This window comes from Lolium perenne, chromosome 6 (assembly GCF_019359855.2).
Source record: "Lolium perenne isolate Kyuss_39 chromosome 6, Kyuss_2.0, whole genome shotgun sequence".
Lineage (NCBI taxonomy): Eukaryota > Viridiplantae > Streptophyta > Magnoliopsida > Poales > Poaceae > Lolium > Lolium perenne.
This window is the reverse complement of record NC_067249.2, coordinates 106,718,602-106,745,213: the sequence shown is the minus strand read 5'-3', so window position 1 is coordinate 106,745,213 and position 26,612 is coordinate 106,718,602. Positions and strand designations below refer to the sequence as shown.

General features: G+C 40.5%; 1 long non-coding RNA gene across 1 annotated transcript; it reads left to right on the top strand.

The window, feature by feature from the left end:
• The first annotated feature begins 15,184 nt into the window (after positions 1 to 15,184).
• On the top strand, positions 15,185 to 16,624 carry LOC127325949 (uncharacterized). Its single transcript, XR_007867467.2, has 3 exons — positions 15,185 to 15,511; positions 16,079 to 16,132; positions 16,568 to 16,624. It is a non-coding gene; the product is annotated as an uncharacterized lncRNA (long non-coding RNA).
• The last annotated feature ends 9,988 nt before the right edge of the window (positions 16,625 to 26,612 follow it).

The following is a 26,612-nucleotide window of genomic DNA, read 5'->3' as shown; positions in this document are numbered from 1 at the left end:
AGCTACTGAAAGTTAATGGAATCGAAAAATCCATCAAGCATAGCAAAACAGGCAATGCGAAATAAAAGGCAGAATCTGTGAAAACAGAACAGTTCGTAAAGACGAATTTTATTGAGGCACCAGACTTGCTCAAATGAAAATGCTAAAATTGAATGAAAGTTGAGTACATATCTGAGGATCACTCACGTAAATTGGCATAATTTTCTGAGTTACCTACAGAGAATTAGGCCCAGATTCGTGACAGCAAAGAAATCTGTTTCTGCGCAGTAATCCAAATCTAGTATGAACCTTACTATCAACGACTTTACTTGGCACAACAATGCACAAAACTAAGATAAGGAGAGGTTGCTACAGTAGTAAACAACTTCCAAGACTCAAATATAAAACAAAAATACTGTAGTAAAAACATGGGTTGTCTCCCATAAGCGCTTTTCTTTAACGCCTTTTAGCTAGGCGCAGAAAGTGTGTATCAAGTATTATCAAGAGACGAAGTGTCAACATCATAATTTGTTCTAATAATAGAATCAAAAGGTAACTTCATTCTCTTTCTAGGGAAGTGTTCCATACCTTTCTTGAGAGGAAATTGATATTTAATATTACCTTCCTTCATATCAATGATAGCACCAACAGTTCGAAGAAAAGGTCTTCCCAATATAATGGGACAAGATGCATTGCATTCAATATCCAAGACAACAAAATCAACGGGGACAAGGTTATTGTTAAAGGTAATGCGAACATTATCAACTTTCCCCAAATGTTTCTTTGTAGAATGATCAGCAAGATTAACATCCAAATAACAATTTTTCAATGGTGGCAAGTCAAGCATATTATAGATTTTCTTAGGCATAACAGAAATACTTGCACCAAGATCACATAAAGCATTACAATCAAAGTCATTGACCTTCATCTTAATAATGGGCTCCCAACCATCCTCTAGCTTCCTAGGAATAGAAGCTTCGCGTTCTAGTTTCTCTTCTCTAGCTTTTATGAGAGCATTTGTAATATGTTTCGTGAAAGCCAAATTTATAGCACTAGCATTAGGACTCTTAGCAAGTTTTTGTAAGAACTTTATAACTTCAGAGATGTGGCAATCATCAAAATCTAAACCATTATAATCTAAAGCAATGGGATCATTATCCCCAATGTTGGAAAAAATTTCAGCAGTTTTATCACAGGTAGTTTCAGCAGTTTTAGCAGTTTCAGGCAGTTTTTCGTGTTTTGCATTTGAAGTGGAAACATTGCTAACACCAATTCTTTTACCATTATTAGTAGGAGGTGCAGCAACATGTGTAGCATTAGCATTACTAGTGGTGGTAATAGTCCAAACTTTAGCTATATTATCTTCTTTTTCATTTTCTTCTCTTTCCCACCTAGCACGCAATTCGGCCATCAATCTTATATTCTCATTAATTCTAACTTGGATGGAATTTGCTGTAGTAACAATTTTATTATTATGATTTTCATGAGGCATAACTTTAGATTTCAAAAGATCAACATCAGCAGCAAGACTATCGACTTTAGAAGCAAGTATATCAATTTTCCCAAGCTTTTCTTCAACAGATTTGTTAAAAGCAGTTTGTGTACTAATAAATTCCTTAAGCATGTCTTCAAGTCCAGGGGTGTGTTCCTATTATTGTTATAAGAATTCCCATAAGAATTACCATAGCCGTTGCCATTATTATAAGGATATGGCCTATAGTTGTTACTAGAATTGTTCCGGTAAGCATTGTTGTTGAAATTATTATTTTTAATGTAGTTTACATCAACATGTTCTTCTTGGGCAACCAATAAAGCTAACGGAACATTATTAGGATCAACATTAGTCCTATCATTCACAAGCATAGACATAATAGCATCAATCTTATCACTCAAGGAAGAGGTTTCTTCATTTAATTTACCTTCTTACCTTGTGGAGCTCTTTCCGTGTGCCACTCAGAGTAATTAATCATCATATTATCAAGAAGCTTTGTTGCCTCGCCAAGAGTGATGGACATAAAGGTACCTCCAGCAGCTGAATCCAATAGGTTCCGCGAAGAAAAAATCAGTCCTGCATAAAAGGTTTGGATGATCATCCAAGTAGTCAGTCCATGGGTTGGGCAATTTTTACCCAAAGATTTCATTCTTTCCCATGCTTGTGCAACATGCTCATTATCCAATTGTTTAAAATTCATTATGCTACTCCTCAAAGATATAATTTTAGCAGGGGGATAATATCTACCAATAAAAGCATCCTTGCATTTAGTCCATGAATCAATACTATTCTTAGGCAGAGATAGCAACCAATCTTTAGCTCTTCCTCTTAATGAGAAAGGAAACAATTTTAATTTTATAATGTCACCATCTACATCTTTATACTTTTGCATTTCACACAATTCAACAAAATTATTGAGATGGGCAGCAGCATCATCAGAACTAACACCAGAAAATTGCTCTCGCATAACAAGATTCAGTAAAGCAGGTTTAATTTCAAAGAATTCTGCTGTAGTAGCAGGTGGAGCAATAGGTGTGCATAAGAAATCATTATTATTTGTGGTTGTGAAGTCACACAACTTAGTATTTTCAGGAGTACCCATTTTAGCAACAGTAAATAAAGCAAACTAGATAAAGTAAATGCAAGTAACTAATTTTTTTGTGTGTTTTTAATATAGAGTGCAAACAAGATAGTAAATAAAGTAAAGCTAGCAACTAATTTTTTTGTGTTTTGATTTAGTGCAGCAAACAAAGTAGTAAATAAAGCAAGACAAAAACAAAGTAGAGAGATTGCGATGTGGAGACTCCCCTTGCAGCGTGTCTTGATCTCCCCGGCAACGGCGCCAGAAAATATGCTTGATACGCGTACAACACACGTCCGTTGGGAACCCCAAGAGGAAGGTGTGATGCGTACAGCGGCAAGTTTTCCCTCAGTATGAAACCAAGGTTTATCGAACCAGTAGGAGCCAAGAAGCACGTTGAAGGTTGATGGCGGTGAGATGTAGTGCGACACAACACCAGGGATTCCGGCGCCAACGTGGAACCTGCACAACACAACCAAAGTACTTTGCCCCAACGAAACAGTGAGGTTGTCAATCTCACCGGCTTGCTGTAACAAAGGATTAGATGTATAGTGTGGATGATGATTGTTTGCAGAGAACAGTAGAACAATTGCAGTAGATTGTATTTCAGTTGTAAAGAATGGACCGGGGTCCACAGTTCACTAGAGGTGTCTCTCCCATAAGACAAATAGCATGTTGGGTGAACAAATTACAGTTGGGCAATTGACAAATAGAGAGGGCATGACCATGCACATACATGATATGATGAGTATTGTGAGATTTAATTGGGCATTACGACAAAGTACATAGACCGCTATCCAGCATGCATCTATGCCTAAAAAGTCCACCTTCAGGTTATCATCTGAACCCCTTCCAGTATTAAGTTGAAAACAACAGACAATTGCATTAAGTATGGTGCGTAATGTAATCAATAACTACATCCTCGGACATAGCATCAATGTTTTATCCCTAGTGGCAACAGCACATCCATAATCTTAGAGATTTCTCTCACTCCCCCAGATTCACGGAGACATGAACCCACTATCGAGCATAAATACTCCCTCTTGGAGTTACTAGCAAAAACTTGGCCAGAGCCTCTACAAATAACGGAGAGCATGCAAGATCATAAACAACACATAGATATAAATTGATAATCAACATAACATAGTATTCTCTATTCATCGGATCCCAACAAACACAACATATAGCATTACAGATAGATGATCTTGATCATGTTCGGCAGCTCACAAGATCCGACAATGAAGCATAATGAGGAGAAGACAACCATCTAGCTACTGCTATGGACCCATAGTCTAGGGGTAGACTACTCACTCATCACTCCGGAGGCAACCATGGCGGTGTAGAGTCCTCCGGGAGATGATTCCCCTCTCCGGCAGGGTGCCGGAGGCGATCTCCTGAATCCCCCGAGATGGGATTGGCGGCGGCGGCGTCTCTGGAAGGTTTTCCGTATCGTGGCTCTCGGTACTGGGGGTTTCGCGACGAAGGCTATTTGTAGGCGGAAGGGCAGGTCAAGGGGCGTCACGAGGGGCCCACACACTAGGTCGGCGCGGCCAGGGCTTGGGCCGCGCCGCCCTAGCGTGGCGCCGCCTCGTGGCCCCACTTCGTCAGCTCTCCGGTCTTCTGGAAGCTTCGTGTGAAAATAGGCCCCTGGGTGTTGATTTCGTCCAATTCCGAGAATATTTCCTTACTAGGATTTCTGAAACCAAAAACAGCAGAAAACAGCAACTGGCTCTTCGGCATCTCGTTAATAGGTTAGTGCCGGAAAATGCATAAATATGACATAAAGTATGCATAAAACATGTAGATATCATCAATAATGTGGCATGGAACATAAGAAATTATCGATACGTCAGAGACTTATCAGCAGTAACTTGGTGGCAGCCTCTGCAGATGCCTCATCAGCAGCAGTTGCAATCCTTTTGACCAATGAAGGCTTAGCAGTTTCATTCTGCATATGAAAATTGAAGAGCAACAGACATCAACAGTGATATATAAAATGAATCTATGAGACACTGATGCATAATAGTGCTGGATGTAAGTGGAAGAATAGGGTTGTTTGTGTTTCTGAACTTTTGGTAAGCATTAGACAAAGCCGGCAATAAACAGAGAAAATCAAATCATGTATGAGGATTAAGAAAATATACCTGCTTACTGAAAAGGATACCACCCAGCTGGCCCGTGGCCTTGTGCTTGAGGAGGTTTTCAGAAGATGGTGGCGGCACCATCGTCTTCACATCAGCCTCATCAGGATCATTTTTTATCCATTTGAGTAGAGGCACAGAAGTTTCATCTTGCATATGAATAGCAACATAACTCATCATTGATATTTAATAAATCTATGAGATAGACTGATGCAAATAGTGCGAGATGTAAGTGGAAGAATAGGGTTGTGCATAGACAACAGTTGACAACAATGCAAATGATTACAAAAGAAGCCAACGGAACTCAACAGTTTATATACTGGATGAGACAGACTGAAAAGTGAAAAATTAGTATATGATGATTGTAAGCAAACACAATGTTTCTGAACTTTTGGTAAGCATTAGACAAAGCCAACAATAACTAAACAGATAATAATAAAATCTTGTATGTGGATTAAGAAAATATACCAGATTCATTAAAAGGTCACCACCCAGCTGGCCCATGGCCTCGTGCTTGTAGAGGTTTTCGGAAGATAGTGCCGGCACCATCGTCCTCACAGCAGCCTCATCTGCCTCATTTTGTATCCACTTGAGTAAAGGCGCAGCAGTTTCAGCCTGCACAAGAACGAGAACAGATCTCAACAGTGAGGACAGACTGATGCATATAGTGCTGGATGTAAGTGGAAGGGTATGGCTGTGTATGGACAACAGTTCACCACAAAGCAAGGGTGTGTTCGATTCTGAAACAACGTGGAATGGAATGGTTACATTTTTGTTCGGTTGGGAAAAATGGAGAGCAGAAGAGATTGAGGTTAAACTAATCATTTGTCCTAAAATTGTAATTAACAATTGCAAACGACATTTTAATCTCAAAGTCGTAATTAATAGCGCCTAATGGTGCTCTTTTAATCTAAAAATCGTAATTAACATCACTTTTTGTTGGGTTAGGGGAACTGGAGAGTATATGAATATTACTGTATGATGATTGTAAGCAAACGAATTTGGTGTTTCTAAACTTTTGGCAAGCATTAGAAAAAACTGACAATAAACAAACAAAAATGAAGGCATGTTTTGTGAAGAAAATATACCATATTCATTAAAAGATCACCACCCAGCTGGCGCATGGCCTTGTGCTTGTAGAGGCATTTAGAAGATGGGGCGACATCAACATATTGGCAGCCTGATCAGCCGCAGTTTTGATCTTCCTTTTGAGTAAAGGCCCTAAAGTTTCAGTCTGCATGTGAATAGCAAAACAAAAAGCAGACCTCAGCAGTGATATTGAATTAATGTATGAGATTGACTGATGCATATAGTGGATGCTCTTAGCCTTTTGCACCATGAACACTAGCTATGGATAGACAAAAAAACTAGTTGACTCAGCTTTGTCTAGATATGCATGTACTACCTCCACCCCAAAGCTTAAGGCTTATTTATTTTTGAGAAATAAAAACAAGTAAAGTTTGACCAAAATTTTAGAACATTCTATCAACAAATATAATATATTTAATTATCTTTTTAATGATATTAATTTTGTATTTTGCATGTTAATGATTTTTGGTAAAAGCTTAGTCAAACATGGTATAGTTTGACTTTCTAAAAATAATATAAGCCCTAAGCTTTGGGATGGAGGTAGTAGTATCTACAGCTAAAACACATCTATCCGTATCTACAGATAGTTGAGTCAATTAATTTGGATCTGAGGGAGTATCAGATTTAGACTACATCATGGTAAGTTGGTTAAAAAAAATTACCCATGGGCGGTCCCTGCCTAGCTCGGCAGTGGCATTTCGCTTCTTGTGCTGCAGATCGGGCCATGCTCCTGCAGCAGGTGTGGCACTATTCTCGTTCCCCATAGCCTCAGCACGGAACCTGGAGGTACCAACATGATACAGAGAATATAGAGCATGGTGTCATAGAGGCTTTACGCACAAACAGCTGAAGACATGTGCTACTTTAAGCATCTTCCAGAACAGGAACAGATTGAGGATGGAGACAGACACTTAAAAGGAAAAAAGTGGATAAGCAAACGGAGTACCTGCTTTGCGGGGCTGGGGACACAGCTCGGGCTCAATCAACTGGCCACATGCGTGGTGGCCTTATGCTCGATTGCCCCCCACCGAGGTCTTTCCTTTCCCGTACAAGCTGACAAAAGATGCAGTGATGATCAGCAGAAACTACAAAGGTTGCAAATGTCGACAAATAAAGGAAGAACACCCCAATCCAAACAAAGGTAGCCCCTGCCCCCACCCCCATCAATCACTCCCAGCGCGAGGGTGACCAGAAAGACACCCCTTCGCCCAGAATAGGAAAGAGATGCGCAAGATATCGAGGTGAGGAAAAAAGAACCGATATCGAGGAAGGAAAGAATATTACTAGTACTACCTAATCCGCAGCTTGCCCCTCCAAGCTGGATGCCTGGGCGGTGGAGGCGAAAGGAGGGGATCGAGCTAGCGGCTTGCATCCATCGGCAGTCGACACTCGATCGGGAGAGAAGGGGGGCTACACACTAAAACTGGGGCCCATAGTGTGGCACCCCAAATTCACTTGAAGCTGTCCGGCGGGATGCATTGGCACGTAAAGAAAACCCCGAATTGTAGCGGGGAACTGAAACATTTCACAAAAATTCGAAATTCAAGCACACCGCCACGCGCCAAGCACGTGGGATGTTCCTTCCTCTTCCTCGGTTCCTCCTCTCCTATCCAAAAAACCCCGAATCCCAAGCTCAAACTAAAAAACCCCAAATCCCCTGGCCGCCATGCATGTCCTCGTTAACCCACTAGAGATGGTTCCCGGACGAGGTGGACCCTCGCCCTGAGATCCCGAGTTCCGTCCACCTCGAGGCACTACGTGCTGTCTCGCAGCGGAGGCTTGAGGGCGCTGCAGCGGAAGTTGCGGCGGAAAGTGCTCATGGCAACCGTGCAAGCTCACCGGCGTGCTGTATCCCGAGAGGAACTAGTCCAAGATTTGCTATTCGCAAAAAAAAATTGCGGGCCAAGAACTGGTCAAAGCTTCGTCGATGGATTGCCGCGAGAGGCTTGGAGTCCAGAGTCAATAAACTAGCTGCTCAACGACTTGGGCGGTTTACACCGATTCATATTAACTGACTCAAGTTTGTCAGTCTAGTAAACAAATGCATCTAGATACATCCATATCTAGACAAAATTGAGTCAATTAATATGAACCAGAGGGGAGTACCTGAAAGTGTTTCATGCTACCAATTAATGCGCTGGCAGGACTCGCTGTAGAAGTAATTGTGCTACTACTCATACGATGAACTGATTGTGTGGGTGTCAAATTTTGTAACGCGATCATCCACTGAATGCTTAATTATAGTTCTAGCGCCAAAGGCGTACAAATCATAACATAGATAGTACATACTACAACACCAGAACATAAGAGTACGAATCATAAAGTAGCTCAACATTTTGCATCAGGGCTGGGTGGTCCTGAGACTACCGGGATGCCCCTGATGATCTCCGGGTGTGCATCCACTTCAACGCAAAGCTGTGTACTCGGTCCACGGCCTCCATCTGTAGGCTGGATAATCTCAGGTGCATGACCTTCGTTTATGAAAGGCTCGTCATCAGTACCATCCACAGGTGCATCAGGGCTGGGTGGTCTTGAGACTACCCGGACGCTCCTGATGATCTCCAGGCGTGCATCCACTTCAACGCAAAGTTGCGTACTCGATCCACGGCCTCCTTCTACAGGCTGGATAATCTCAGGTGCAAGACCTTCTTCTATGAAAGGCTCGTCATCAATACCATCCACAAGTGCATCAAACTGAGATTCATCTTGAAATCTCCCATCAAACTGAGAGACGTCTTCAACTCTATGCTTCTGCAATTAGTACATCAACCGATTAGACAAACATCTAAGGGATGCAACCTGAACAATACCGTTTTACATATTTACCTTCTCATATGGCACATCACATGTCCCAGAGCTGAAACCCGTTTCCTAAAGCAAGCACTTTTTGTCTCCTTCCCATCCATCCATCTGCAACAAGTTACATTTGACTACAGAACCTTGCACAGCAATGCAAACTATTGACCGAAACAGCGGCAGTATCAACATAAATAATTAACTACATATGCCAGCACACATACAGTGTGAGCAAGATCTGCTTCTCCCGCTAAAGGATCATTATAGGGTTCACCATGATAAATCCACCTAACATATGTGCGGTCCATCCCAAAAATGTGTAAATGATCTTCCACTACATGGTGAGGCCTCTTCTCACCATTCATACATGTGCAGCGCGGGCAATGGACATCCAGGTTGTGACCTTCATGAGCTCTAACAAACCCCATAAAGGGTTGAACACCGTTTATATATGAAGGGGAACATAAGTGTCCATGCAGTATCCAAGTTCTGTCCATCTATTTAATTATGAGATACAATAGTTGGTGATTAATTTAAGGCGAAGTAGGAAATGTATATCCATCGAGTACAAAAATATACTGCATGATTATGCATTTCAGCAATCATGTCGATTACAAAACAAAAAATGCCCATCGACATTTTAGCAAACAGACCGTGTACAGAACTCTGCCTTGGCATTTCAGCAAATTAACGGATCGAGTGCAGAACTGAATCTATATGCCCATGCAAATGAACAAATTGATTGAGGACAAATCGAGCGGAAAAATATAAAGTGCCAATTAGTTCGAGCATACTAACGATTTTTTGTGGCAGCATCAAGAAAATACAAATCGTTAGGCCGTCTTCCCCGATGCATGATTGAGCTAGAGATAGCAGCCCTACCATGGATCAACTTGACCGCCATTTTTTCTCGAGAAGAACGACGGGGAGGGGAAGCTTCTTGTTCGCACGAACGGGACGGGGAGGGGAAGCTCTTCGCACGGACGGGGATAAGTTGTGTAGGGGTGGGTGGGGGTCATGCGGCCGGGCCGCCGGGGTGATAATTAAGGTCGGTAGGTGGTGTTTAATGGAGTTGCGTGTGTAATTTGCCGTGCACAAGGTTGAGGAATAGGCGGTTCCCTTTGCCGCGCGCACAATTCAAACTTTCCCGCCCATGTAGTTTAAATTCACCCTATTTTCGTTAAATCAACATAAAGTCATGTGAGTGGGGGGAAATTAGCGAAGTTGCTTGAAAATTAGTAAAACTCTGGAATTATCCTTTAAATATGCTCTACTTCGTGTGAACATCGGGGTGTGGAGGCATGTTGAGCTGTTTTATTTGTACTTTCTTCATTAAAACTCCCATTTTATGCACTTTGGATGGAAAGAAATCATTTGTACATAAATTTTGACAACACCATTTGCAAACATTAATTGTTTTACATGCCAAGATGCACCCATCCACCAAATATGGGGCAAAAGTTTATCACAATCGAGATATGTATAATTAGTGAGGGGCCCCTTTAATTTTGTTGAATTTCCACTAATTAGCTAGAGAGAAGGGTTAATTAATTAGGCCATGTTAGGGGTTATGTGTTTTAGATTAGGGTTGTGTGGATTCAAATACAACTTCTTTATTTGTATGCTATGATTAATCAAAACTAGATCGATCGACTGCGCACACATTATTAGAGGCACATGCCTTTGCGCACAAAGTGCATGTGTGTTGTTGGCAAATTAATTAATGCATGCATGGTTAGGCCATGCATGCATATTAATTATATATATATTGTGAGGCAAATTAATTAAAGTGTGTTTTCATTTGAGACCTTGTCAAAATTCAAGTTAATTAATTTAATTATCAGTACTAATTATATAATTAATGAATCCCAATAATGTCTATATATATGATCGATATAGGCCATATGTATTAATTGGGGTTAATCTAAGGTTTACTAGCTATATATAGAGCAGGGTTTTATTAGATCAGGTTATTAGCTTGGGGTTATGTGTTTTAATGAGGGTTTGATTAGATAGGGTTAGTTATATATATATGGTTTAGGGTTTAGGGTTAATGACACATATATTTAGAGGACCACGAGGACCCCTGGCTTGCTTGATGCGCAATTAAGGGTTGTCGTTGGCCTATAGCTAGCTGTATAGGGTTTTATGGTTTATTTAGAGGGTTTATGTGTTAGGGTTAACTATAACTTGGTGTGAATTAAAATACAACTTTTTTATTAGCGAGCTACACAATTGATCAAAACTCTAGCTAGATCGATCGAGTGTGCACAGACATGCATTATTAGAGGCACCCGCCTTTGCGTATAAAGTGCTAGCATAATTTGTGTCGTTGCTGGCCACCAATCGATAAAGAGAGAGATAGATAGAGATTATTGAAATCGCCAAGAATATTCAAAAAAAATATATGTATATGCATGAATGGTATATATATATATATATATAGCCCAACTATTCTCGAACCCCCCTTAAGAGTGGTTCTAGAATAGCTATTCTCGAACCCCCTTAATCCCGCTTAGTTTCTTCTCTGCACCGAACCCAACCACCCGCCCCACCTCTCCCCGAACCGGCCCACCTCCCATCCCCGAACTACCCACATTCTTCCCCGTCACCGCGTGTCGCCTCCCACCATCCCCGCGTCACCTGGCTCCTCCATGCCGCCGTCGGCCGCCCGCTCCAAGACGCGCCCATCCTTGCAGAAAAATGGAGCCGCCGCGTGCCTCCTGGGTCGCCGCCGCCGCGCGCCTCCTGGGACCCTGCCGCCGCGCGCCTCCTGGATCTCGCCGTCGCGCCTACTGGGTTCCCGCCGCCGCGCGCCTTCTGGGACCCCACCGTCGCGCGCCTCCTGGACCCTCGCCGCACTCCTCCTGGATCCCGCCGCCACGCCTCCTAGAGCCCCGCCACCGCGCGCCTCCTAGATGCCGTCGAGACGATCCTCCTGGACCTGCCGCCACTCGCCTCCTGGATCCCCGACGTTGTTCGTCTCCTAGATCCCTGCCGGCATGTGCTCCCCATATACATGCGCTGCTACTCCGGCCACAAACACGCGAACCGCCCATCTTGTCCTGCCATCTGCTGGATCGTCGGCAAGACCTGGAAGTTCACTTTCGCAGATTGGTGAAGTTCACTTTCGCCGAATTCAGAATTTCAGAAAGCTGCTGCATCACTAAACATGAAAAATCAGAAGTTCACTTCGAACGCCATAGAAGTTCACATTATTTTTGGAAGTTCACTTTGAACAAAAGACAAACACAACTCGGAAGTTCAATTCGAACATGTGGAAGTTCGCAAAATATTTTCAAAAGTTCACTTGCCACCATCGGGAAGTTCACTTACCTCCGTATGAAATTTCACTCCTCGTATAGAAGTTCATATTTGAAATGGAAGTACACTCCTTACAATGTTGAGGTCCATCTGGAAGTTCAGATGTAGATAAGGGGAAGTTCAGATGTGTATCCAGAGAAAGTGCAGATGCGACGGTAGTTCGCTATATTTTCTGAAGTTCACTTCAAACAAGACTAAAGTTTCGGAAGTTCGCCCTGTACAATATTGAAGTCCGTCGGGAAGTTCAGATTCAGGGGAGAAGAAGTTCACATCCACAGAAGTTCTCTATAATTTTATTACATGCCTGAAACTTTTATACCGCGATCGGAAGTTCACTAACACATATAAGGAAGTTCACTTCTATATTCGAGCACCTCATACACTCTGTTTTTCTGGACGGAAATCATACGCATAGAAATCGTCCGTACAACCACCGATTGCTCAAATCGACCAACTCAACGTACAATTAGCACTAATATAACTCTACTAATACTCCAACATATCGCAATACCACACCTAATCAATCTAGATGAGCCAATTTCGAAACGTTCTTGTGTCGGCGTTATCTTCACTTTTATGTATTTCTGAAATTAAACTAAAACCATTTAGAATTTGGAAAAACATTCAACATGAAAAAGATTCGCCTAATCAATATCTTTTCAACGCAATATCATTTGGAACATTCCGATAAATGGTTCGGAAATAAGCCCCAATAACAGTTCGAAAAACCGAGAAGTTTGAAAAACGTAATCACGTATTTTCAAATCTTCTCTTACACTATAAAGAATTTAGAAAAGTGTTCTTCATGAAAATGGTGCGCCTAGTCAGCACCTTTCCAACGGCATATCATACGCATCATTCCGATAAACGGTTTGAAAACTGGAACCCCAAAACTGTACAAAAATAGAGAAATCCGCGAAAACATTGTTTTGTATATTTCAAATTAGTTTTAATCAATATAGAATTTGGGAAAACAATGAACACAAAAAAGTTGCGAAATTTCCGTGCGAATCTAACGGTATATTATACGCATCAATCCGATAAGCGGTTTGAAAATCATCATGAAAATACTGTCCGCACGAACATGCAATTCGGGTATTCCGTCGAGAAGTTCACTAGGAAAACACCCGGAAGTTCAGAAAGGGTTCGAGAATAGTTATTCTCGAACCGGTTCGAGAATAGCAGACCTATATATATATACCTATATATATATATATATATATATATATATATATATATATATATATATATATATATGTATGTATATATGGAGCTGGACTATTCTCGAACCCCCCTTAAGAGTGGTTCTAGAATAGCTATTCTCGAACCCCCTTTGCATCCTTCCGAAAACCCAACCCAACCGACCCACCACCCGACCCACCGCCCGCGAGAAAAATCTCCCCCGAACCCCCTGCCTCAAACCACACAACCCGCACCCGAACTCCCCAATCTCCTCCCGACCTTCTTTCCCACCAACGGGGGCATCGCGCCGCCCCAACCCCGGCTGACTCCCTCTCCGCCTTCTTCCCGGCGAGAGCCCGCTGGCCGCCCGACCCAGCTCCCGCTAAGCCTTCTTCCGGCGGCAGCCCGCGACGCCGCTCCGAGCCCAACTCTCGCTATGCCTTCTTCCCGGCGACAGCCCGCGTCGCGGCCTGCCTTCTTCCCCGACGGAGGCCCGCCTCGCAGCGCCGGCGGGAGCCAGCACGAGGCAGCCCGCGATGGAGCCGGCGACCTACCTGAGGAAGAGGACCTCCTAATTCGTCGGCCCGCCGCCCTCTGATTCCCTGACGTCGCGCGCATCCCCGGCCGAACTCCACAGCAAGGTACTTGTCCCCTGTCCGGTGCTCCGCCGCTCAGCTCGACCGGTTGCCGGCGTGCCTCCCATCGGATTTTTTCAGCGCAGTGCCATCTCCGACCTACCATGGGAGATGCCCCAACCTCCTTCCCCAACTACATCGGCCTTCACCTATCCATCTCCAGCAGTGCGCGGACTAATCCTGCATCCCGCAAGGCGTTCAGATTAGAACTCTCGCGAGCGTCGCCACTACGCATCTTTGGCGCTACCCTATTGCAACAGAATCTTGATTCCCATGACCCAGGCAGAAATAGCAGTTCACTTTCCGATTTGGTGTTAAGTTTTGCTATTATTCTGCAACTTAGTTCATCTGTTGCTCTTGGTTTAGGTCTACATTTTCTGAAGTTCAGTTCATCCTATTACGTGGAGTTCACTTGTCATACTACAGTTTAGATGATCCATGATAGATAGATTATTCATGAAGTTTACTTAGTTTAGATGATCCCGGATTGATGGATTATCCAGTCTTTATATTATGTATAATCAGGGCATTGATGATCCCGGATTGATCCCGGATTGAAGTTTACTACCAATTTTTGATATCTTTGTGTCAGATTCACCTGCAGTTCACTTTGTGTATAATGGCAAGTTTACTTTTTATTTTGGGGGAGTTCGTTTGATGCGTTCTGTTGTTATTGATGTGTGGCTGATAGAAAGAAAATAGAAGTTCACTTTTTTTCTATTGACAAGTTCACTTTTATATTTATAGGAATTTGGGAAGCACCAGACAACTCTCTATTTGTTGTCCGGCCGGTGGAGTCCATTTGAAGTTCAGATGGAGGATCCCAGCATCAAAAGGTAATTGAGACCCATGTTGTCCTGCTGTTCACAATAATAGCAGAGTTATTATCTTCTCACATTCAAAACTGCTCTAGGAAGCTCCCTGCATTTCGTTCTTGATGCGCAGATACAAAATAGAGAGTATGATGTGAATATGGAACCTCCCTTAAGCTAAATCTTTATTTATCTTATTGCATCCAAGTCTATCATTGCTTGTGTTTATGATTTATCTTTATTTATTTCACTAACTAATCTTGTAGTGAAATAGTATTTTCTGGTACATCAAGTTTTAGAGATACACTATATTTGTGGCTTGTAAGTGTTTGTGTTTGAAATTTAGATGCAACTAATAGACTTGATCCCTGTGATCTGTTTGTGTAGAATGAATCATGCATGTTAATCTAGAAAATGCATTGTTGCTTGTGGATGATCTATTTTTTGTGATTTTTATGCCGATAAGATCTATGGAATTTCTTTTTTGAAGTTCACATTACTTGATTGGCGTAGTACACATTTTGCAGTAATAGAATTGGTAGTAAGCATCAAGATAATTCAAAAGTTCTGAACTTTTAAAAAAGTGAAGTCTAGTTCGTCTCATGCTAGAAGTTCATCTTGTGTTCGTCTCGCTGCAATTTGTCATCTGGTAGTGTGCATGGCTTAACTATCTTTATTCTACTAGTTGTCCTGATATTCAGTATTCACAAGCTATAGGATGTCATGTGTGTGTGCCAATTCATCTATTATTTCTTATGTATGAAAAAATCACCTTCACAGGGCATGAGCACTCAAATTCTTCCTGTTTTACCTCAGGTGATTTCATCCGAGAAGTTCACCGTGCCCCCATCGGGAGTCCACCGTGCTCAGAGCTCGCGCGTCGCCCCTTCGTACGCCCGAGTCCTACCCCATTGCTGTGGGAAAAAATATCAGGAAGCTCAATTTAATAACATCAGGAAGTTCATTTTTAACCAAACTGGGTAATAAGTGTTGCTCTACACTCATATTTTATTTCAGATTTATGTTACCATGAAGTTCATCTATTTTTAGTACACATTTTTTTGGTCGAAACACATAACATGTGAAGCTCAAGAAAAATAAAGGTGTCATCAAATTTACTACTGCATTTTATCTGGCTAAGTTCACTTCATATACGAGGGGTAGTACACTTGTTTTTGTACTAAAAAATAAAGGTGTCGCAGAGTTCACTTGGTCCACAGAGGGTACAAAAAGTTAATTTTTTCAGAGGGGGAGTCCGCTTAATTCTTGGGGCAGAGTTTACTATTGCTTGTCCAGAGATTTTTAATGAGGAACTTATTTCGTTTGAGTAGTGAGTAATTTTTTACAACATTGAGCAATTTTATTACAGACAAACACAAGTGAACTTTTAATGATGTATTGTCCTGAGGCTTTTCTCACTACATAATCGAGTGCAAAACTGCTGTTGTTTTAGTTTAGAACTGCCCAAACTTCAGAGCTAAACTACAATATTTTGGTTAAGAACTACTGCTAGTTCATAGCTGAACTATTGCTTGTTCCCTCGACAGCATGCTTGGCCTCCCTCATGACCATTCAGGATCTCCGCCGCCACCTGAACTAAGGTGTATGTTTCTCTACGAACCGCTGCTGACTAGTTTGTGAACTTGCTCAATGACCTGCACAACTCTGAACTGCCTGATGCTAATTCAGAATTCTCTGTGTCAGAAAGTTCGCCTTGTGCATTCTTGAAGTTCAAATATAATCGAACCATCTTCACTTTTGTTGGACAGTTTACTTGGGACATAATGGGAAGCTCAATTTTCACATCGTGAAAGTTCATTTCATTTTTCTATGAAACAAAATAAATGGTAATGGTGAGTTCACTTTTGTAAAAGTGAAGTTCACTCCGCAAATAAAATGAAGTTCATTTGAACAAAAATGCATATTGCTGCAATCTTGTTTTGATGTATAAAAGCATTATCTAGTATTTCGTTTGATCTTAACCATCTACCACTGTCTACTATTATCCTTATGCTGCCTTTTTTGTTATATGTAAGGAACACTACTTGACCGAGCCTACTATGCTATATCTAAGAGGTGGCATGATGATCCAGGGGATTTCAACGCTTAAACTTAAGGTAATTATCTAGTAAACTATGCATATGCATTCAAGATTCCATTCATGTTCCATATTATTATGCTGTTATACTCATTTTAACACTAAGAAAGATCTATATTTTGCCCTACAAATTAATATCAGAGCAAAAAGGTAGAACAATTTGACATTTTTTCTGCAACTAATTGAGCATTACTAATCTCAAAAGTAGTTGAAACCTACAAAGCTTCACAAGCCTGCACTTGAGTTTGTGATTTTTATGCTAATAAGATCTGTGGAAGTTCTTTATTGAAGTTCACATTACTTGATTGACGTAGTTGTCAACACCCGGATTTTTAAGTCCGAATGCCTATTATGTCATACGTCGCAATCCCAGGAATATTGTTGTTGCGAGGCATAATAGTTAAGTATCACAATCATCATTCATTACAAACCATAAGTCTTACAAATTTGGAGTCACATGATCCATATTACACGAATAGTTGATCTATTGATCAACGAACAAACACAAGTTCATAGTTCAACATAGCGGAAGCGTAAGATACAAGGACTCTCTAGTCCACAGACCAACGCTTGACGTCGGAAGGCGCTTAGTTGTCGTAGGCGTCCTGCTGGTCGTCTCCTTGTTCATCTTCATACTCTGGCCATTTGAATAGCCAGGGACAAAGCCGTGAGTACTTTAAGTACTCGCAAACTAGTACTAATGTAAGTGCTAGACATTCTAGTATGGTTTGCTAAGCTCTAGTTTATTTGCTTAAAGCTAGTTTTAGTTCACAAAATTTGAGAAAAGCTTATTCGAGTGCTAACAAACTCAAGTGGGAACATTAGTGTCATTCCCACCATTCAAGTGGTGATTTCAATTCAATTCACCACAAGTCATTTCACCATCACCTTTCAACATCATTTTCAAAGATATGACATCGGAAACTGTATGGCCTTTCCAACCGTCCGTAACCGTGGACGCGGCTATTCGAATAGGTTTACACTCTGCAGAGGTTGCACACTTGTGCCACAACATTTGATTTCATCCGTCGGGATTACCCCGAATCATCGTAACACAGTACGCGGATCATCAACCATAACCTTTCACTTACAAATCCTAGTATGAGCACCTCTCCCCATGAGCTTGGCCTCCCAGTGAAGACCAACTGTCAACCTGGGAACTGCACAGGGCTTGGCCGTACAATTCACCTCAATTTCACATCATTTCTCAACAACGGAGGAAGCCTCAAGCGTAACCCCTATGACGTGTGTTCAGAGGGAACCCATACTAAGACACATAAACTTCCAGTTAAGCCCTACCCATAATCATGTATTGTGGGGGTACTTAGTAATTGGAAAGGTATCGCATTCAAACCAACATCATTGTTTATCAAAAATCACCATCTTCTCTTGTTCATATTCACCTTCAAAAATCATTCAATGGAATGCATCATCATTCCAAGGTTTCAAATTCAGTTCAAATTCACATTGTTCCCATCTAGAGTAGTCAAGTTTTATTTCATTAGCACTAGCTCTAAATCATGAGGGGTGCTACTTTGCTTTGCTTGGAAGAGACTAACTCACTACTCTAGTAACCAACTTGTACTTTGACCAAAGTTAACTATAAAAGTAACTCATTTAGAAAACAAGTAAAAACTTGTAATGTAAAAACTTGGGATAGGCTTATGTAAGAAGAGGTAAGATTCATGGTGCCTTGCCCCAAGGGGCTTTGCACTTTGCAAGAATATTATCTTGCCTTGGTAGTTCTCAAACTGTTCCTCCTCCTCCTCTTGGTAGCAACCTTCTTCTTCGACGTACTCTCCGGTGCTACTGTCTAAATTTGAATACGAGTATAATTACTCACTAATTCAATGTCTATTCCATACATCACATATAAACACACAACTACTCTATGCACACAAATACTTCAACTAGGGTGCATGGGTGGTGTTATTTGAATAGAATTCACTTCTTTGTTTTTAATATGTAAATGATAGTTTCCATAGGGTTCTTGAGAAATAATTTCCTCTCATTGAAATCTTCTTAAGATTTAATTTCTCAAACAATCATATATGAACTCATATTGACCTAAGTCAAATGTTCATCATCATCATTTGGGAAAATGATTTAAATGAGGTAGATCACCTCATATCACTTAATATTACTACATATGATTTAAATCTCAAGTAATTCATATAAGAGAGTTTAGGACCAGGGGTCCAAATATCCCATGAATTCCTGTGAGACAAGTTTAAATGAAGTATAAGACTCCACATAATTTACTTTAATAGTTTTGGACAATATCAACTAGTTAAACTAGTCAAATGATCCATTAATTAAACTATGGCATGATCATGCAAAGTGACCACACCATTTTATTGCATAAACAATTAGTGTAAGTCAAATGTGAGCTATTAGAGTTGGAATTAACTTAATATCTATTTTGGTTGATTTTTAAGATTTATTTGAATAGGGAAAAGTCCCTGCCTTGTTATTTTTATCACATTAATTCTACAAAGAATCTGGTCATGGGACCAGTGGCATGTTGTAGATAATTTCTCCAGCTTTCCAACAATATAAAGTTCATTAAATTTGGTTTAGCCAATTTAAATCTATTGAATTTCAAAGTGGCAGCAGTATTGAAATTCATTTGTAATTATTTAAACTGGATTTGAATTAACAGGCCGGCGGGAAAACTAGTTGGGCTGAAAGATTTGAAAACGGCCCAAGACCAGCCCAGCCACGGTCCAGTGCCGCGCGGGCTGCCTGACAGCGGGGGCCACCCGTCAGTGGGTGTTTAAACCCGAAACGGTATGGGCGAAGCTGGGGCGTTGGATTAGATCGAGGATCTACGGCTGTGGTTCATCGTCGTCTCCGACGAGAACCCGACGATGCGGCGGCGGCAGTAGGGGGTCAGCGGGCTAACCAGTGCTCCAGCGAGGGATGGCAGTATGCGTGATGAAGTTGTGGACGACGGCGGAGCTCCTGGTACCGGCGGATCCTCCTGGAACAGCTCCAATCGACGGCGGCGACCTCCGGGTACTGGCGGCATCGATCTTCAAATTGGAGCAGCTCCGGCGATGATTCGATGGGTGGAGGGGTGGTTGAGAAGCAGTGAGAGGTGGGGAGTGAGATGGTGTGCTTGGTTCTGTCCAGGGAACTCCCTATTTATAGAATTGAGAGAGGGTGGCGGGGCAGTGATGCGGGCGACCATGGCGCGGCTTCTCCGGCGAGCTATCGAGCTAGGCGAGGGCGCAGGTGTGTTCGTGGCGTCGCCACGGTCCTCTGGGTGGCGACAGCTTGGTCGGGGAGGGCCTGGTTATGTCGCATTGCTTCCATGTCTGCCGCGCCCGCGGCGGAGCAGGGTCTCCTTCTCCGGTGGTGGTGGGTGCGGGTCGTGGTCGAGGCGTTGTCTGGCGGCGTCCAGGTGTCGTGGTGATGCTCAAGGCGTCGAGAGCGGGTCCAGGGCGAGAGCGAGGTGGTGGCGCGGCGCGTGTACTGTGACATCCGCGCGCATGTCTGTGCGCGACGTCATCGGCATGGTGAGCGCGTCCAGGGCGCGCGCGTTCCAGTGGCTGTCGAGCTTCTCCTCGACCATGGCCGGTGCTAGGTGGTCCAGTAGAGTGAGGTGGCGGCGTTGGACAAGGTGGGCAGGGGTGGCGATGAAGGAGAGGAGGGGTGGCTCGGCATGGTGGCGCCATGGCCGGCATGCCATGCCCATGTGAGCTAGCCACTCCTCATTAGGGTTACTATGTGCCATTTATGGTTAGAGGGAACCAGGGGACAATGTAGATTGTATTTGGAGTAGATTAGGTTGTGTAGATCACTATTTGCAATAGTTGCAAATAGTGCCCGATTTTGTAATTTGCAAAAATATCCAAATTTGAAAATATTCAAATGGTGAATGTAGTTGAAATGTAAGTGTTGAGATAAGTTGTATTTGACCAGAGGTGATTTGAGGTGGTGGTGGAAAAATTAGAAATCAAGAATTGGCAAAAATGGCTAAGTGGAGAATGTTGCATATGTGAAAAAGTTGTGACTTTGGATGAGCCTTGCTCATGATCAAGGATGATTTTGGCATGGTGATCTTTACCAAAGTTGTTCACCTTGATGTTGACTTTGAAATGGTGCAAAGAGTTAGCAAGATTTGGCTTGGGAAAATTGAATGGCAAGGGCTCAAAGTGGTGATCAGACTATAATTGTCAATTTTGACCATTATCATATGTGAGTTGGATTTGTGTTTGAATTTCATTTGAATTGTGATTCTTTGATTCCAAAAGTTGTAATAAGTGTTTAATAACATTATTCAACTAATGGTGAAGACCAAATAGGTCTAGGGTCAAAATTTATAAAAATGCCATAGGGCATATGTGAGGGTTTTTAGGGTTTTCCAATTATTGGATTTTCTTCCTCTTTGATTTATTTGGTTGGTGATCTTAATATGATCACATTAGGGTTTTAGAGCATATCAAATACAAGTAATAACAATCATCATGGCATATCACTCAAATGCACAAGTCCTATGCATGGTACTATATGCAAGTTAAAAAGTTTTTGTTGGTTTGAAATTTTGCTTTCTGGAATTCTCTAACTTTCTTTTTATTGAAATTTGGGGTGTTACAGTAGTGCACCTTTTTCTATATGTGAAGTTTGCTTTTTTATATGACTTAACTATCATCACAGTACCCACAAGCAGCATTGCAACAAGCTGGGAGTTCTTGCGGCTGGCTCCTGCGGTTGTCACTGCAAGTCATGCTCTTCATTGCATGAAGCAGCCGAGCACAAATGCACAACAGGAATAAAGGTGCGGAGATGAAGAGCTCACTTTTCCTAGTCCGCGGAGTTCATTTCTCCTAATTCGTGAAGTTCACATCTCCTGCTACTTTAGTTTAGATATTCTTGCTAGATGGAATATTATTTTATTTCTTTTTGATATTGTAAAGCTCCATGTGCAGAAATGTAGCTACACAGGACTTCCTTGTCGGTGCCTTCATATGCATCTCTTCCGCTTGGCACAGCGACGCCTCGAGTGACAAGGCTGCCGCCCCACACTGCTGCATCTGCTCCGCGAGTAACGATGCTCTTTGAATCCCTCCTGTGTTGTCTTGTGAGTTTTCAAATTTTATTGCTTCTGGTATGATACACAACGCTGGTATTATTTCATATTTCTCTTACAAAAATTAGGAATGAGTAATAATGTTCAGTAATATTTTGACTGTGTAGTGGTTTCTAATTAGCCTCACCAGTACAAATATTTGATGCATGGCTGATAGCAAAAAATAGAAATCCCATGAAAAAGGTGACTTTTTTATTAGAAAGGAATCCATGGAAGTTCACTCTGTTCGTGGGAGAAATTCAATTCCACTTGAGTGTGGAGTCAAAATTGTTCATATTTTTGTCAAGAGGTTCGCTTATTGTAATTCGGAAGTCGTGTCTTGTGCGTGAGCTCCAGACCGGTTTGTATGCTTGGAAAAGGAAGTCCACCTATTAAGGTAGAGCGGTTAGTTTACTGAAAAACCTAAGTCCAGTCTGTAAAATATAAATGATATATGATATTCCACTTCTCAAATGAAAAACGCGAGAACATACCTTATTTTATGTAGTGCATTTTTTACTTGTGTTTTTCATGCCCAGGTTAGCCTGCTCCTCACACGGTTGTCGCTATGCTGGTTGCGACTATGCAAAATGCTACTGATGCATGTGATTTTATTAGCGGCTATGCAAAATATGGAGTTCACATTCCTCTTAACTTAAGATAGAAGAAAAATGTCCTCGGCAAAATTGTTAGTTTCAGGAAGTTCATTCGTTTCAGTTTAGAAAGTGCGCTTGTTATTTATTTCCATCTTAAAATTCAATTTTTAATCGAACTTCTGTTTTATTGTTTGCTAAGTTCATTCCAAGTTGATTTGATCCATAAGATTGTGACATATAATAGGTAGATTCAATCATATGACCTTTGTTAATAACTATAATTCTATATATGAATGAGTTCAGATTTGGCAAAAAGTGTTAAATTTGCGTTAGCTCCTTTGAATTTATTCATTACATATTTGCATCGATATCTAAAGCAGGATTAGAAAATGCAAGAAATATGAAGTTTAGTATTTTGGTGTAAATGAAAAATGATGTGTCTTAAAAAAATGATATGAAGTTTAGTATTTCCTTGATGTGATGTCAACTTTTATTGTAAAACGTACCCTCTGAAATTAACAACAGTTCACTGTGTTAAAAGAAGCCATTGCTGGGTAGTTTACGACGCCTGAACTGGGGATTCAGTCTTGCTATTATGTACGTGCTGATGCGTTTCTGACTGTAAAAAGGTAGAAGTTCAGTTTGCTTACAAAAGAAAGATTACATTTCTTTTTGTACTGATGCTTGTTTCGACTTTCTAACACCATGGATGGGCTCAAGTTTCTGGTCTCAAATCAGTCCAGTTTTTTACGGTTCACCTTTCTATTTGTTTGAAGTAGTCTAATTTTGGCCTAACAAATTTGATGTCTTATAATTCTGCCATTTAAATGAATCAGGGGCTGTACTTCCAAGACAAAGGTAGCAACAGTTGGAAGTCAGCTCCATGCAAAGGCTGGACTGGTGGACTACGATGAGCCCTGGTGGTGGTCTGGCCATCAATGGCTTTGTCTCCTAGGGCATCGGGAAAAGCTTCGTTGTCATGACTCGGTTCGCTGCCCTGAGTTGTTGTGAAGTTCAGTTAGCTAGTTTTTCGGTGCAAGTTCGGTTTAAGGCCATGCGTAGTTCAGTCTTTGGGCTCTGGACGAGTTTAGCATCTCTATATGCGTTGTGTTCCACCTCCTATTTTACGGATCATCTTTAAAATTGTGGTATATGTGATGTCTTGTAAAAATATGTTGAGATATTAAATGTGTGTTTGGAAGTTCACTTCATCTACAATGAGAAGTTTGCTTCTACTCTAGGTGAAGTTTTTTTTGGCGGGAAGTTTGCTGAATGCCTCTAAAAAGTTTGCCCCTTTTTAATCAGGATGTCATTTTTATTAATACATAAGTTCATTTTTTTGTGAGAAAAGTTCTGTGTAGAAAATTGCACTTTTCTTTATTGGATAGTCGTTGAGAAAAAGGTTCGTACAGAAAGTTCACATTTCTATTGTATAAAAGTTCATTCTTGTACATGAATGTTGTCTTGTCCATATGGAAAAAACAAACTATAAATACCAAGAAATTCACTCATGGAACTCTACAAGTTTATTATAAAATCCTTAGTCTAGTTTTAAAATAGTGAAAAATTCAAACGTTACTACTATGTAAAGCATGGAAGTCCACTATCAAGAAAAATATATCAAAAAGTTTTGTATTATTGAAATTGCTGCTAAATCGTAAGAAATTTTGGAAAATAATCGACATGAAAAAGTTGCACAAAAATTGATATATTTTTAGTGGTATATTATTTGCACCCGGATTATTTGCATCCAGAAAAAAAGTTTAAGAACTATGACAAAACCAACATAAAAAACATTTATACAAAGGCACGAAGTTCACTAATAGAAACCAGGAAGTTCACTTCCATATACAGGGGATGTTTTGGTACTCTGTTTTTCTGAGCGGAAACCAAATCAAGTATTTTGAAATCTGCTCTTAAATCGTAAATAATTTGGAAAAATATTCAACACCAAAAGGTTGTGCCTAGTCAACAGCTTTCCAACGGGGTATCATTTGTATCAATCCGACATACGGTTGAAAAAATGGATCCAAATAACCTTATGAATAGATAGAAATCCGGGAATTCTTTTTTGTATATTCGAAATTAATTTTAAATCGTACAAAATTTGGAAAAACATCCAAGACAAAACTGATGCGCAATTTCTATATCTTTCCAATGGTATATCATATGTATTAATACGACAAGCGGTGTAAAAATTAAGCGCAAACAACTGTCCGAAAATACAGAAATCCGCGAAAACTTAGTTTTGTATATTTGACATTACTTCCAAACTGTCCGGAATTTGGAAAAACATTCATCACAAAAAGGTGCGAAATTTCCATATCTTTTCAACGGTATATCATATGTATGATTCCGATAAATGGTTCAAAAATCAACCTAAAAACACTGTCCGCCGAAACATGGAATTCTGCTGCTCCGTCGAGAAGTTCACACCACAGTGCAGCGGAAGTTCAGAAAGGGTTCGAGAATAGTTATTCTCGAACCGGTTTGAGAATAGCCACTTGTGAACTTTCGGGTGTTTCACAAGCGAACTTCTCGATGGAATACCAGAATTGCATATTTGTGCGGACAGTATTTTCATGTTGATATTCAAACCGCTTATCGGAATGATGCATATAATATACCGTTGGATTGGTATAGTAATTTCGCATCTTTTTCGTGTTAATTATTTTTCCAAATTCTCTATTTTTTAAAAATAATTTTGAATATACAAAATAGCATTTTCGCGGATTTTAGCAATTCCGTGCAGTTTTTGAGATCTAATTTCCAAACAGTTAATCGGATTGATGCATACGATATGTCATTAGAAAGCTGTTGACTAGGCACAACTTTTTCATATAGATCATGTTTCCCAATTTTTTACAGTTTAAGAGCAGATTTGAAAACAAATATGATTTTACTTTTCGGAACACTAGAATTACATGTTTATGCGGACAGTATTTTGAAATTAATCTTTGAATCGTCTACCGGAATGATTCATATAATATACCGTTCGGCTCGTATAGTAATTTCTCATCCTTTTTGTGTTTATTGTTTTTCCAAATTCTCTATTGTTTAAAAATAATTTTGAATATACAAAACAACATTTTCGCGGATTTCACTAATTTTGCGCAGTTTTTGAGGTCTAATTTCTAAACGGTTCAACGGATTGATGCATATGATAAGCCGTTGGAAAGATGTTGACTAGGCGCAACGTTTTCATATAGATCATTTTCTCCAATTCTATACAGATAAGAGCAGATTTGAAAAAACATGATTCTACTTTCCGGAACACTAGAATTACATGTTTATGCGGATAGTATTTTTAATTTAATTTTGAATCGTTTGTCGGAATGATGCATATAATATACCGTTGGATTCGTAAATTAATTTCGCATCTTTTTCATGTTCATTGTTTTTCCAAATTCTTTATTGTTTAAAAATAATTTTGAATATACAAAACAACATTTTCACGGATTTCACTAATTTCGTGCAGTTTTTGAGGTCTAAGTTCCAAATGGTTAATTGGATTGATGCATATGATATGCCATTGGAAAGCTATTGACTAGGCACAACTTTTTTATATAGATAATTTTCACCAATTATTCACAGTATAAGAGCAGATTCGAAAAAACATGATTCTACTTTCCGAATTTCTTGTTTTTATTTACTGTTTTTTGGGATTTATTTCCGAACCACTTGTCGGAATGTTCCAAATGAAATTTTGTTGAAAAGATATTAATTAGGCGCAACTTTTTCGTGTTGATTTTTTTTCAAAAAAATCTAAATGGTTTGGCTTTAATTTCAGAAATATGCAAAATCGGATATAACAACGACATGAGAGCTTTCTGAAATTGTCTCATCCAGATTGATTCGGTGTGATAGTATGATGAGTTGGAGTATTAATACAGTTGTATTAGAGCTAATTATATATAGGGCCGGTCAATTTGTGCAATCACATGCCGTAGGGATGATTTCTATGCGTATGATTTCCGCCCAAAAAAATAGAGTACATGAGCTTCTCGAATATAGAAGTGAACTTCCCAATATCTGTTAGTGAACTTCCGGTCGTGCTATAAAAGTTTTCACTCATGTTCAAAATAGTTACTCTCGAACCACTTGTGAACTTCTGGGTGTTTCGTAGTGAACCACTCACAACGAATTACATGTTCGTGCGAACAATATTTTTAATTTGATCTTTAAATCACTTATCGAAATGACGCATATATTATACCAATGGATTCGTAAGGAAATTTCGCATCTTTTGTGTGCTTATTGTTTTACCAAATTCTTTTTAAAGTTAATTTTAAATATATAAAACAACATTTTCA